The following is a 15,221-nucleotide window of genomic DNA, read 5'->3' on the forward strand; positions in this document are numbered from 1 at the left end:
GGCATCTGACCTCTGTCATTAGGAGACTACTGCCCGGTGTCAAAGGAAGGTGCTGAGGTCAGGTGGACCTGCTGTGATTCCTCCCTCTGCAGTACATTTACCCTCCTACTGGTTTTTTAAAATTTTTTTAAAAATATCTTTATTGAGGTCAAATTTACATAACCAACAAATCCACCATCTGAAGTGTACAATTCAACAAGTTAGGCTGTGCAGCCGTCACCAGGAAGCAGACTCAGAACATTGCCGTCACCCAGCACCCATCACGCCCACGTGCAGCCTGGCCCATCCCCACACGACAACCACGGACGCAATTTCTTTCTCTACGCCTTGCAGGTATTATTTCATATACGTGGGGCCACACAGTGTCCTCTGGGTCTGGTGTCCTTCCTGGCCTTCTCCAAAGTTTCTGAGGGTCATCCGCGGGGTAGCATGTATTGCTATTGCTTTCCTTTTTTTTTTTTTTAAATTAGAGTTAAGGATTCACAGGTTGTCCTCCCCTGGGGTGGCTTATGGGATGTCTAGAGGCATTTTGGTTGTCACGCTAGGATGGTGGCTACTACTGGCATCTGGTGGATAGAAGCCAGTGACGCTGCTGAACTTCCACGGCAGCAAATGATTATCTGGCCCCAGACGTCCGTGGTGCCGAGACTGAGCATCCCCGGGCTGGGCTTCCTGAAATTCCTTTTTATCGTCAGGGTACATGTTTAAAGCCAAGTGTTTCATGGTGGGCAGCTGCCCTTTGGCTGTACTCCACATCACTGAATTGGGGTTCTGTGTGTCCAAATGGTACGTATGTTTAAAATATAAACCAGGGAGTTCCAATTGCGGCTCAGCAGTAACAAACCCAACCAGCATCCATGAAGACACGGGTTCGATCCCTGGCCTTGCTCAGTGAGTTAAGGATCCAGTGTTGCCATGAGCTGTGGTGTAGGTCGCAGATACGGCTTGAATCCCACATTGCTGTGGCTGTGGTAGAGGCCAGCAGCTGCAGCTCTGATTGGACCCTTAGCCTGGAAACTTCCCTATGTCTCAGGTGTGGCCCTAAAAAGCAAAATAAAATAAAATAAAAATATAAATCCATTTGGGAAACCAATAATCTTTTTTACCATTTGGGAAGATTTGGGAATCTTCTAAAATACTTCTCAGTAGGTTCCACCAGGGAGAAAGAAGAGGGGGAGAAGGGTATACAATTCTTGTTTCCTGGTTGAGATCTCGGTATAACCTGGTTTGGGAAATTTAGAAAAGTAGCAAATGATGTGGCTTATACAGCCTAAGTTCCAGGAGCTGTAGGAATCATTAGAAGGCTTCTAATAAAGGATTTAATAGAAGACATTAAGTTCATTTAGCGACAAATTGCATGGTAATTTTTGTGGTGTGGGGTCCAGTGTTATGTGCTCTGTTTATATTTTCCACTTCTGCTCCAGAATTTTGAATCTACTCTGTTATTTTTAACATTAATAAATAAAGTTTATATGGGTAAGGATTAAAAGAAATATATCTTTTAAAAAAACCCCAAGCTAGGAGTTCCCTTTGCGGCTCAGTGGTTAACAAATCCGACTAGGACTCATGAGGATGCGTGTTCGATCCCTGGCCTCGCTCAGTGGGTTAAGGTTCCAGCTTTGCTGTGAGCTGTGGTGTAGGTCGCAGACAGACCTGGCTCAGATTCGCATTTCTGTGGCTATGGCATAGGCTATTGGCTGTAGCTCTGATTTGACCCCAGACCTGGGAACTTCCATATGCCACAGGTGGCCCTAAAGGAAAAAAACAAAAGAACAAAAACACCAAACTAAAGAAGTTTTATCACCCAGTGTAAAGCCCTTCTTGGGAAAAAGAATAAATCAGCCGGAATTAAAACATTTTGTTTCATCTGAGACCTAGGACAGCTGCCTGCTCAGTTTTTTTCTCTGTGTTGTTGAAAGTCAAGAGGTGGAACTCTGTCTCTTGGTTCTTTTAAGCTTTGTGTGATGACAAATAAGAAACTTCTCCGCAGCTTAAAAACATCGGAGGAGACCAAAGTGCTATGAGTCAGGAAACCAACCTCGGCAGAGGGTGCCTTTGGGGATTTGACAAATAAACAGCATTTCAGCTGCCGCGTTGAATTCTTGCTCTGACCACTCATTCGTCCCAGCCCTGGGAGATGGGGGCGCCGGGGGCAGGACAAGGTTGCTGGCTGGGAGGGAGCTAGGACAGGGTCTCCCGGCGGTTCCCCTGCGCTCTGATACCCTGTAACACCCGTGGGTCTCAGCAGCACCTCCTGCCTAGGCTAACAGTAAATCACATCAGAAATACACAGAAATACCTGGTGGGAGTAAACTGAGAGCAAGTGCATAGACGTGCACATATGCACACATATAACACACAGGCAGAAGGCATGCACACGTGTGCATACACACGGGCACCCGTGAATACAATGCATGCATGTACAGCCATACCGCACATAGGATGCACAGCATATACACACAACACGCATGTGCAGGGCACTCACAGGCGCAGGCGCCTTCCTCAGAATTACGGCAATGCTTTGGAGACCTTAGATCATCGCTGCCAGTAATTCTGTGTCCGCGTCACAGCTGAGGCCACTGGACTCAGAGAGGTTAAATAAATGGATCCAGACCACACTGCTGGGAGGGTGAGATGGAAGTTTTCTCTACATCCAAATTCCAAAGAGAGAAGCAGTAGAACAAAAGATCTTGCCTTTAAAAAGCTGTAACTCCAACATAAAGACCAGTGGTTGTGGGCCTGGTGGGGCAATGAGTAGACAGAACACGGGGGCCGTGAAAACACTGAGTCATGTTGTCATGTAGATACACTATGTGTTCGTCCAAACCCACAGAGGGCACGGCACCAAGAGTGAAGCCTGACACGAAGGATGGGTGAGGAGGACGCTGTAACTGGGTGTCATGTAGGTTCATGGATCGTGACATGTACCACACGCACGGTGGGGAAGCTTATGGTGGGGGAAGCTGTGTGAGTGTGTGTGTGTGTGTGTGTGTGTGTGTGTGTGTGTGTGTGTTGGGGGGATGGGCAAGGGGAATACATGGGAAATCTTTGTACCTTTCTCTCAATTTTGTTTCAAACCTAAAAGTGCTCTAAAAAAAGAAAGTCTGCTAAAAAAAAAAAAAAAAAAGATTTACCACCACACTTAAGGGTTCCAGCTCAGTTGTTTCAACACCCTTTACAGGTGATTTGACTTGGTCGATCCAATGCCTGGATTTGAAGCTCAGGAATATGACAAACCTCAGTCTGTCTATCTGCCTCTCTCTCTTAAAATAAAAGCAGCTTGGAATTCCCATGTGGCTCAGTGGGTTACGAACTCAGCTAGTATCCATGAGGATGTGGGTTCGATCCCTGGCCTTAGTCAGTGGGTCAAAGGATCCGGCCTTGCCATGGTGTAGGTTGCAGACGTGGCTCGGATTTGCAGTTGCTATGGCTGTGGTGTAGGCCGGCAGCTGCAGCTCCTATTTAATCCCAAGCCTGGAAACCTCCATATGCCGAAGGTATGGCCCTAAAAAGCAAAAAAAAAGAAGCGGTTTTTTTTTTTTCTGAAGATAAAAATGACATATGCTGATTACTGAAATAGAATATATGTATATGAAACTTTTTTTGGTCTTTTTTTTTTTGCCATTTCTAGGGCCACTCCCACAGCATATGGAGGTTCCCGGGCTAGGGGTCTAATCAGAGCTGTAGCTACTGGTCTACCCCAGAGCCACAGCAACTCGGGATCTGAGCCTCGTCTGCAACCTACACCACAGCTCACGGCAACGCCGGATCCTTAACCCCCTGAGCAAAGCCAGGGATCGAACCCACACCTCATGGTTCCCGGTCGGATTCGTTAACCACTGAGCCACAACGGGAACTCCTATGAAACATTTTTTAAAAGTAAAAATTTCTTCACCTCTTCATCTAGAGATAAGCAGCCTGAACATCCTCAACTGTCCCTCCCGGCGTCTTTCTGGGCAGATTAGACGGATGGTGATAGAGCTGCTTGCTAGGCTTTTGCACGAGAGATGGTTCAGTGCAGAGGATGTGGCGGAGCAGGCTTTTCCCTCAGCAGATGGGCTGGCATTCTGCGTCACTACATTGAATCCTGCACTGCCTTTGAATTAGAACGGCCACACTGATTCATGATCTGCTCAGTCTGTATTCTCTGCCTTTTGAAGTCCTCTCGTGAGGGTGGGGCAAGACGAAGAGGCCTCAGAAGCCCACACTGGTGCAAAAGATGCCTTTGAGAAAGAAATCAACCAACCCCGGGTACATGGAACAATCCTTCTGGAAGTCAAGACCTTTTAATTGCGGACTACCTGAAATTCCAGCACTGTCTTTAACCTAAAGTCTTTAAACCTAGCTGTGTCTGATAGAGACTGGATTTGGACTAATGCAGAAGCACTGTCATGGGTCGAAGGGTCTGCAGATTTAAACACCCTTCGGAAATGTCAGATGGAATCTCACGTCCTACGGCCAACAGAGCAGTGGACTGTGGCTTTCCACGCCATCCCTTCGTCTCTCTCCTTCCGTCTCGCTCTCCTTCCATCTCCCTTTCCCTCCATCTCTCTCTCCATCCATCTCTCTCTCCTGGATACGAGGAGAGCTCAGTGGAGTCTCCTCCGCGTTCTCCCCCGAAAAATAAAACCAGTGTAGGGATAAGTACTTTGATGATCCGTGGCAGAGCGGGGACCGTGCTGAGAACTATCTTTGTGTTCACCTTCTGCGCAACTGACCGATGGACAAAGCTCCCAGAACCTTGGAGAGAAGCAGCTGTTGTTTGTCCTTCTTCAGATTTCCTTTCAAGAATGTGGCCCTTCTTCCATTGTGGGGACACTCTGATCCCTGGAAAATGCAAGAGGCCTAAAAATCTCCGAGTTCAGGAGACTCCCAGCTCAGTAGGAAACTGCTTCTGTTCAGAGCTTCCCCCGCAAACCTGTGCGCCCCTGGACAGAGCTGCTCTGTCTGGACAGCAGCCTTCCCCGGTACCCACTTCCTCTTCTCAAGCCTCCCTTCTGAGATCTCCTTCTCACTCCTAGGTCTTCTTTGGAAGCCTTTTATTTTGTAAATAAGAGGATTTCAAACACTAGTGGACATCACTTCCGGATGCTGAGATATCCTGCTGGGCTTCCAGGTTCCAACACCATCTCCTGCAACACGGAGCACCAGCCTCTCTGAGAGCATTTTCCAGCCCTCATACTGCTGCTCTCAGGTCCTGTGAGGGCAGACCAGGTCCTAGTCTGCCCCTTCCCACGCTGCGGTCATGGTGCCCCGGAGAGGGTCTGGGCCAGGGCTGGGCGGCAGCTGCAAAGTTGGCACGTTCATTCAGGGTGAGGTCCCCCCGGCCCCAGAGACGAGGCCCATTTGGAAGCACAGGATCATCTGGAAGGTCTGCCTGACTTTTGCCGTAGGAGGCCCCGTGGCCTCCTGCTTCTGGTGGCTGACCGCTCGGGCTGGCCTGTGCCCTCTCAGAAGCTTGTCTCAGAGGAAGACATCGAGCGCCCTCTCCTGCAGGACTCAGCTCCCTCCCGGAGCCCTCCCTCTTCCTCCAGGCACATGCTCTGTGGCACCCTCAGAACTTCATCCTGCAGAAGCCTTTTCGCATACGACCTGTCACTCTGTAGTGTGCAGGGTGTGGCACACACGTGTGTGTCAGGGAGAGCCTCCGCGGTGGCGTCTTACCCAGCTCAGCACCCGGCTTCCTACGAGCCTGTCTGGCCTCGGCTACCGAACGAATCACTGCTGAGCGGGGCGGGGCATTTGGGTGATTCTAAGCCAGAGCGCTCCAGGCTTTTACGTGGTCACGGGGCAAGATCATCAGCTGACACTTTAGGGTAAAATGTGTTTCCGGTGTGAGGCTTGATGTCAGTGGCAGAGAGTGGAAACCCACCATATTAGGTGGACTGAGCTCCTGTACAAACTGCCACAGACAGGGCTGCTTCAACAGCAAGCGTTTACTTCTCACGGTCCAGAGGCCAAGGTCAAGGCACTGGCGGCATGAGGCCTCATGAAGCCCCTTCCTGGTTCACACACAGCTGCTTTCCGAGTGTCCTCACGTGGCCAGAGGGACAAGGGAGCTCTCGGGGGTCCCTTCTGGGGGGCGCTAGTCCCACTTGTGTGGGCTCCCTCCTCCTGACCTGATCACCTCCCAAAGGCCCCACCTCTCAGCACCATTACCTTGGGGTTAGGGTTCCCACAGGAGTTCCACAGGGACAGAGACATTCAGTCTGTGGCATCTACATGTCAAACAGCCCTTCTGAGAAACTCAAATGTGGACCTGACTTCTTGTTCGATTAGTACTGGCGTTTTGAACCTGGGCAGGCAGCCGAGAGAGAGCTTTGCGCTCAGAGGTGAATTCTTCTTGCTCCCTATCACCGTCTTCCATTCATGGTTTCTTGCTGCTGGTTCTTTGGGAGGCCGTCAACACCAGAAGATTCTAACCCCAGACTCACTTAGCCGGCCTGGCAGTGCCCGTGGCGGTCCTAGCTAGCACCCTCCTCGAGGGTCAGGGCGCTGGACAGCTCACCGTCCCTCCCTGGGCTACGCACACTGGCTCGCCGCATTTTTTAAACTTTAGATAAAAGTGAAGAGAAACAGAAGTTCTGCTATATCCTTTTGGACAAGTTGTCATCCTCTGCTGACCGAGAAGGCCCTGCAAGGCCCCGGGCCTAGAGCCGTGCCGGGTATGTGGCTGGCTTAGTGAGGGAGAGGAGAGAATCAGACCAAAGTCACCTTTGGGGATCAGAGAGTGACATGGTGGTGGTAGTGCCTCCAGCTCTGAGCCTCCTGGCCTGTCTTCCAGAGACTGGAGCTCCCGCTGGTCTGGGGGAGGGGGAGCTGAGGTCGCGGGCACACACACCTGGACTCCCACACCTGTGCCCCATTGGGTCTGAACAATTGCACTAGGATTCACAGAGGGTCGTGGAGGGGCTTGCATCCAGTTTGGGGCCTTCAGACACGCGGAGTTCTCTGAGAGAGACTGGCTTAGAGTTTCCCAGCTCGGGATCAAGATAGAGAAGTGGTAGAGCTCAGAGCAGCAGGCACCATAGGCATAGCAACAGCAGCAGTGTCAGCAGTGGTACCAGCAGTGACAGTAGTGGCAGTGGTGGCAGTGGCCACCCTTTATCCAATGCCCCTTGAGGTGAACACTGCCCTAGGGTACCCTTGTCTAATCTGAAAAAGAGCTTGTCGGAAACGCTTCAAGGTTTGGTTGCCCGTGCACTGGCATCTGAGCACTGTCACCGCCTGGCTGCGCCTTCTCCCCTGCCCGCCGGCCCCCTGCACCCTTCCTCCAGGTCCCCGAGGCCTCCTGCTCCCCCCATGCCCAGCCCACCTCCCACCCCACGGCCTCAGCCTGTCAGCCTTGTAAGTGCGCGTTTCTGTCCATGGAGCCAGAAAGAAGGAGGAACTCGGAAATGGTGGGAATCTGGACACTGATGCCAGCCGGAGGGGCGAGAGGAAAAAGGGTGGCGTAGCTTCAGATGCACAGAATAAAGTGAAGCGCAGGGTCCGAGTGGACGTTAGAAACCAGACCAGAGGTGAGAAAGGCTTCGTCCACCTGGCCCCCGGTGGCAACTGTCAGTCTCGGCCCAGCCTGGACCCTGCATGTCCGCTGACCCCCAGGAGGGGGTGAGGCGCTGCCATCGCCTCCAAACAGGCCTGGATGGAGCCAAAGGGAAACGGTGCCTTGGGAAGGGAGGGAGTGGAGGGGGGGCCTGAGACAGTGATGGTGATGACTTGGGCACCCACCACACGTACCGCTGGCATATGTCATGTGTGTGGTATGCGCGATACCTGGTTGCACTTGTACAATATGCACACCGTGTGTGCGACGTGTTGCAATGTATGTATGATGTGTGTGGTACGTGCTTTAGAGACCAAGCTACCTGACCTTCTGAGACACACGTGCCCGTCTCCTGGCTGCTTGAGCAGCACTCGGTTCTGCGGGATAACTTAGACTTCCTGGATTCTACCTCCTTAAGAGCTGTTTTTGGAAAAATAAAGACACTTGATTCCTAGTTTCAGGCTCCCCAGGCTGGCAGAAGCTGGAACTGCTTCAAAGCCGGATCCTTCTGTGACCAACTTGCCCGCCTCCCTCCTGAGAGGGAGCCAAGCAGATGGCCTTGCTCTTCTGGGGCCAGTGTCTCCACCCGAAGATGGTGATTGGCTGTGGCTGTGGCTGTGATACAGAAGTTCAAGCACAGAGGCCCACAGCCTGTTTTAAGTCAGGTGTCCTTGGGGTGGCGTTCAGCTCTGGGGAGGGGGTTCATCCAGGGTGGAAGCAGAGAAATGACCAGATAAGCCCGAGACTTGTGGGGCCAGAAAGCAGGGAAGAGTCTGAAAAAGAGAGGGAAGTGCCAAGAGAGACAGCCCCAGGGCTCACTGAGCAATGTGAGCCACCGAGGAGACAGCAGCTTCTAACCCACAAATTAGGGGTGTCAAAATCCCTGGGCTAAGCTTTGAGAAAAGGCAGGATATTTTCATAGTCTCAACTTATCTCCCCCAAGAGATTGATCAGTCAGGAAGAGGGAAATAGTAACTTTCTCTTCTTCACCACGGAGAACGCCTGCAGCCACCACAACCAAGTGAGCCAGGTAGCGCCTTCAGGAAGAAGCACCTGCCTCTGACGCTCTGGGGACCATGTACCATCTCCATGGGATTCCTGCTCAAATCATCACTTCAACCGTCAATAGACAAGTCCTCATCCTGAGACTTTTTACAAGGTCACTGCCTGGAATCAACTGTCAAGGGCGTGAAGGACGAGAAAAGATGGAGGGGTCATTAACAAATTCTAGTGATCTGCTCTCCTAAAAACAAGAAGGCAAAGGCTGAGACGCAGAGGTGCTCTTAAGCCCCAGCCAGGGCTTGGCATGTCCTGAGGGCAGGGGAGCCCAGGAAAGCGTGGCCCTGATGGCACTGAGGGGATGAAAGCATCTGAATGTGGCCCACGTGGAAGGACAGTGAGGACAGTGCAAACCCAGATTTGTTATTTTAAAAAATGAGCCTCATTTGAAAAATTGCCTCACTTTTCAGCTTTGAGTTGCCTGCCAGAGAGCTTACTTCACACAGAGCCCTGTTCTAGGTCCCTATGAAAATAATGAAGAATTAGAAAACGTGATCCTTACGCTTAGAACTTAGGGGAAAATAAAGTATTACAAGGGGTAGACACAAACCAAGATTTAAAAACCCCTGTGATCACTGACCAGGCACCCCCCACCTGGAGTTTCGCTACGAGTCTGGTCTTGGCCTCTCAGGTGCGGTTGTGTGCCAGTAGCTGTCAATCTGTCCACACCCCTCGCAGCCCAGCGGGTGCCGTGATAGTGTAAAAGTTACCCAAGAATATTTGTTGAATGAATACAATGCCCCATAGTTGTTAAAAACACCTGCAATGAATGGATAAAGAAATGTGGTGTGTGCATGCGTGGGGTTTCGTTTGGTCTTAAAACAAGAAGGACCTCCTGCCGCTGCGACGACATGGACGGACCTCGTCGAGACAGGAGGACGTGGAGGGTGGGTCCTGTGTGGCTGCGCTTGCACGTAGAACCTCGAATAGGCACACTCACAGGGGCCGAGGGTAGAGGAGGAGCTGGAGGAGGAGGGAGGGAGGTGTCAGCCAAAGGGCACGTCGTGCGGACGGAGGGGGACAGGTTCTGGAGGCAGGTCCACCGCAGGGCACGGTTCCTGGGCAAACGGCGCTGTGTTGTACACTCACGCTCGGCCAAGAGGGTAGACCTTGTTGTTAAGTGTTCTCACCACAGAATAACAATGCTGGAAGGCAAAGAATATGCTCCCGGCCTTGATGGGGGTGATGGTTTCAAAGACTGTGTTTAAACCCAAACTCAATTCGTATGTATGAAGTAGGTTCAGCTTCTTACATGTCAATCATACCTCAGTCAAGCAGTTTAAAATTTAAATACACGCTGAGTAAATTTTTAGAAACCATGCCCATAGGTATCACACATCCCCTGAGACAGAGCTCCTGCAGAGCCAAGGGACAGCCCATCACAGGAGGTGGTTCAGAGAGGACCAGCCCAGGAACGGGAAGTTGGAAGCTATGGCTGAACGCTTGAATTTGGGCTGTGAGGAGAACATGCTGGGATGGAGAAAACCCGCCTTTTTCTGCTGAAGACACAGCACTGGAATCACTGGGAGGGGTGGCAAAGGCTAGAGGCAGTAGTGAGGCTGCTTTGGTTCAAGAGGGCAGACAAGGCCACTGAGCCCAAGGCTATGACGGTGACTGGTGTCGAGAAAATAAGCAGCTCGGAAGTATTTGGTTAGACGACCAGGGCTGATTCCAGGGCGCTGTGAGGCTTAGAGGTGCTGGGAAGGAGGGAAGGAATTCAGTTGGACGCCAACGGAACATGAAAGCAATGACGACGAAGCCGGAGGTCCCTGAAGACCAGACCCGAGGCGTGTCGTGGGCAAAGGCTGATCAGACTCTGCAGAGGAGCTGAGAGGCCCAGAGGCTCAGAAAAGGGATGAGGCCATTGCATTCTTGCCTTAAGAGCATCATGGGTGGTTCCTTAATAAAAGTGGTTCCTCCAAAGTAAAGACAAGAGACCCAGAGGTATTCAACTGAAAGTATATTGAGGCAGGAAGCATGCTCTAATATATCTCTTTATTTCCCCAAAATACCTGACCCAGAAGATCCGCTTTGAGTTCTGACAGTGGAGTCCTGTGTCCCTGGCCAAGAGCCTCAACCCAAGTGAGAGTGAAGCAACCCAGAAGACGACCCCAGTGTGAAGACGGGTGTGACTTGCACCACAGAGTGTGAGGGATGAGTTTCACAGCCAGAAGGAAGAGAACGGGGGCTGGCCCGGGCTGGGGGTAAATGTGTCACAACGTCAGCCACAGGCTGTGTTATTTTCCGTCCTTAGGGACACGATTTGACAGTTTTGATTGTAACATATTTTATCCCTAAGAAAGCGTCAACTTCGGAAAAGAAATGGAGGGAAGGACAACTGTCCACATGCGGACGGACCCCCACTCCCGCACGTCTTCTCGGCTGCGACCACACAGAGCACGTGATTCTGTGCCCCTCTCCGCTTCACTTCGATCAGAAGCACGTTTGCCGGATTCACAAAAAGTTCCGTACATACAATTTCCCAACAGTGCGACTGCGCTGACGTGTATTGAATTGTTCCCCATGACTGGATGTTTACCCCAGTTCCAGGTACCGCAGTGACGACTGCTGCAATGAGCATCTTAAGCAAGAATGACCTCTTGTTCCTGGAGGAGCGGGCCATGCTTGTCTCATGTGGCCTCACCTAAATGGGTGTGAACCTGCCTTCTCTCCGCAACCACCACTCACTCATGTGTTCTTTCCTGGCGAGCCCAACATGTGCGGATCCTGCCTCTGCCCTCGGAGGGACCCTCTGGAGGGCAGAGGTCGTGGATATGGACAGTGACGGGAGCAGCGTCGCCCTGAGCAGAGGACCAGAAGGACCTCCCACCAAGGGCTGAGCCCAAGGCCGTGTTCAGGGCTGGTCGTACTGGGCTCCCAGGAGGTGGGGGGCCAAGGGTCCACCCAGCGCATCAGGTGCAGGCGCCCCTAGGAACCCCGCATCTCAAGGGTTCATCCCCGAGTGGAAGCACCACGCCTGCCTCCCACCACCACCCCCGCCCCCGCTCACAGTGGAGAACCAGCCCCGACCTGGAGGGCTCTGTGTAGAGACCTCCGACCTCAGCTGCAGGAACAGCTGTGTAGAGACCTCCAACCTCAGCTGCCCGAGTGGGCTGCGCAGCTTCATGTCCTGACAAGTAGTCGCTGGAGTCACAGCCCCCGCCCCATTTGTGCCCTCTTGGCACTGGATCCTCTCCCTCCTCCCTCGTGCTCCCAGGGCACGTCTGCTCTCAGCCACCCAGAGCGTGGCTTCCCAGGCTCCCTCCCAGGCTCCCTCCCAGGCCTGGAGCCTAAAGGACGTCGTCACCTTTTGCGGCTGCCACCAGGGCTACCCCAGGGCCTGCCAAACGAAACCTCCTTGGAGGGAAGTGACCTGCATCCACGGTCAGGGGAAACCTAGTTCCTCCTGCCCTGCCCCTGCCCCCAGCCTGACGATCCAGGGCAACGGAGGGCCTGCCGGTGACCGCGGCATCCACCGAGCCAAGGACCCCGGCCCTCCCTGTCCTCGGGGCCTGTCCCCCACCACCCTGCTCCGACGTGGGCTGCGCTCCTTTTTACAGGACGCTCCACCCAAACGTCCAGCTGCCGGTTCAGACTTATCCTCCGTGTCTGGTTCTCGGCGACCAGGCCAGCGCAGCTCCGACACGGCCCCCAGCCAGCGCCCGCACTCCCACCTCCAGGCCCTCTCCCCCCGGCTGCAAAGCTGCCTTCCTGAAACTCGAGTGGGTTGCATCACTTCCTCCTCTGACATGGGTAACGTACCCCCTCCCCCCGCTGCCCCCGGGTGGTCCCGGGGCACCCCGGCCTGAGGGGAATGCAGATTCCTGGCCTTCCAGGGAAGCGCCTGGGTCCTGCTCACACAGTGCAGGCCGGGTGGCTGTTCCTAAGGCTCTGAGGTCTCCCCCGTGGGCCCGGAGCCCCTCCCTTCACCCTGAGCCACTCTCCACCAGATCTGGGCTCTCCGCCCGCTGCCACACCCAGCCAGGGCATCCTCAGCCCTCCTCCCTCCTCCGTGACACTGCCGAGCTCAAGGTCTGGGCTGAATGCCATCTTCACGACGCCCTGCCTTCCCTCAGTGCCTCGCCTTTGGTCCCTCCGACCGGTCTTCATTCTGCTCTGTGTTCCTCCTGTAGGCAGACTCGGTGGGCTCTTGGCTTACCAGGTGCCACCGGCCTCCAGATCTCGGAAGAAGAACTTTACTGAGATCCGGGGTGTGCTTCCAGCCTGCAACTGGTGCAAGGGAGATTCGGGTCCTCGCTTCCAACTTTAGGACTCAGTTTTCACAAGCTCTGCCTCCCAGAAGAGGGCAGAAACCTGAGGCAGAACAGTCTTGGGGTGCTCTGGGCTACTCTGGGGAGCATTCAGCCGTCAGGGCAGGACTGCTCCTGATCTTCGAGGGCCTTAGGAGGGTCGGAGCCTCATGGTGGGTGCGAGGGCCCCCAGGTCAAGGTGCAGCACCTGCTCTACTTCTCTGAGACCTGGTCACGCGGTGGGGGTCACAGTCTGTGCCCTGTGGTTCTGCTGCTGCAGGTGGGGAGATGTGGCAGACAGAACAGAAATCTCAGGACAGACAGACGGACACCGGAGAGTTCAGGGAGCCTCCTTGTGAGGGCACACTACTGAGATCTGGGCGCAATTGTTCCATATTTCGAGAACAAGATTTTCCTGAAAATTATTCAGTAAGCTAATGCAAACAAAATAGCCCCGCTAGATATATACTCATCTACTCTGTGGTTTAATGTGAGAATCAAAATAAACAGGGACTTTGCTGATGGACCTTGAACTTGATTTTCAAAATGAAGAAATTTTGAAGGAATTGGGACGTTTCAATGAACTTTGAGAAAGGAATATGGATTTTTAATTTATAAAGATGGAGTCAGAAAAGAACAGATTAGGAGGACTTTTGTTACAGATGCCACAAAAAGAAGCCAAGAAATGGCAAAAATTTCCCAGCAAAAGGAACATCACATTAATCTATAAAAGTAGAAAGTTTATAAATTGGCAAAGTGGAAAATTTTAAGCATCCCAAAAGTTCTACGTAGGTCGCACAGGACGAACACCCCCAAGTACAACCTACAAGGACCTGATTACTACCTGTGACCTTCGGGGACAATGGTGACACTTTGAGATAAAAGCAAAATGCACCTGCCAAAGAAGCTTAATTAAGCTCTCACGGCATAGCCTCTGGAGGCTTCATCTTCTCTGTAAGCTGGTTCCTTTCTACACTTGACAGACAACACCAAATAAAAAGAGAGCCGAGTTCAGTGAGCAGAAAGTTCTACTCAAGTCCAGGGGGTTATTCAAAACGCACTGCCTGCTGGCCTTGAATGATACTTGGCTAAGAGTTGAAAGAAAAAGCACAATGTTTAGAAAAGAAAGGGAATTTCTGAGGGGAGTTTCAAACCAGAAACTTCAGCTCAGGCAGATGAAGGACACGGGTGAGTTCAGCAACCACGGAGAGCCTCCTGGGCACAGGCTCCCAGGAGATGCCGCAGGCGTTCAGCCCTGGGCTTTGGAGGCTTGCCCACAGCGACAGGCAAAGGCAAGGACAGCCCAGAGACGGCTACCTCGCACCTGAGCCCTCAGCGTTTCCACGCAGAGCCGCCTCTGCTGCCCAGGCCAAGGGCCACGAGCAGGAGCTGGCCGATGAGCACATGAGAACCCACTTTGAACAACTTATGTCTTTGGAGAAAGCCTCTGTCAGGGTCCAGACTGGCCCCAGTGACTGAATGCCTCTGATGGACGTGCGTCCATTCCCTGGGCCCTCGTGCACACGACCTTTCAGAACCTTGAGCTTGGGGATGAGTTGGCCAGTTAAATCCAAAACACACATCTCACCAGCCACCTGCCCTGGCTGTGCAGGGGCACCTCAGCCATCGCCTCATTCCCTCCCGAGCCTCTGATGCAGGCAGGTGGGACCCAGTAGCTCCTCGGGTGCAGCAGGTGCCTCGGCTTCTCCAGGGGGCGGGCAGCCAAGGGCACCAGGTGAGTGCAGCAGGGAGCCTGCAGCCCCTCGTGGTTTTGCTTCCTCATGTCCAGCCGAGTGCTGGAGGGGGCAAGCAGAGACAAGGAAGTGACAGTCCTGGGGGCCTGCAAGGGCTGGGTGAAAGGTCAGGAGCCTGGGCATCAGCAAGGTGTGTGGCCAAGAGTGGCCTCACTGACCAGCGTGTTCTGGCAACATCCCTCGATCATAAATGTTCGTCTCGAAGATGGAATCATGACGCCTACCTCACTTCCTCACAGGCCAAGGAAAGTTTCTTCGAGTGCGTCACGGAGCCCGTCTAAGGTGTCAGGGACCAGGCTGCTGGCCTTCGTGTCCAGGAGAACGCCGGGCCATGCCCAAGGTCAGAAGGGGCCACTTCCTCTTGGCGGGGGGCGGCTGGGCCTCCAAACCCGATGAGGCTGGGCTCTCATTGCTATGTGCATCCCAGGAGAAGTCCTAGGGTGTGGATGAGTGTGGGTCGTGGGCCTTTGCACATTCTAGGGGCAGACACCCCCTCTCAGAGGGCCAGCCTGTGTCCAGTTCAGAGCTCTGAGGCAGGAACTCCACGGTGAACTTCCTAGGGTGTCCACCTCTGCAGCTGCAGGTGGCCTGCCAGGAGAACAGGTCCCTGAG

This window comes from Phacochoerus africanus, chromosome 9, assembly GCF_016906955.1.
Source record: "Phacochoerus africanus isolate WHEZ1 chromosome 9, ROS_Pafr_v1, whole genome shotgun sequence".
NCBI lineage: Eukaryota > Metazoa > Chordata > Mammalia > Artiodactyla > Suidae > Phacochoerus > Phacochoerus africanus.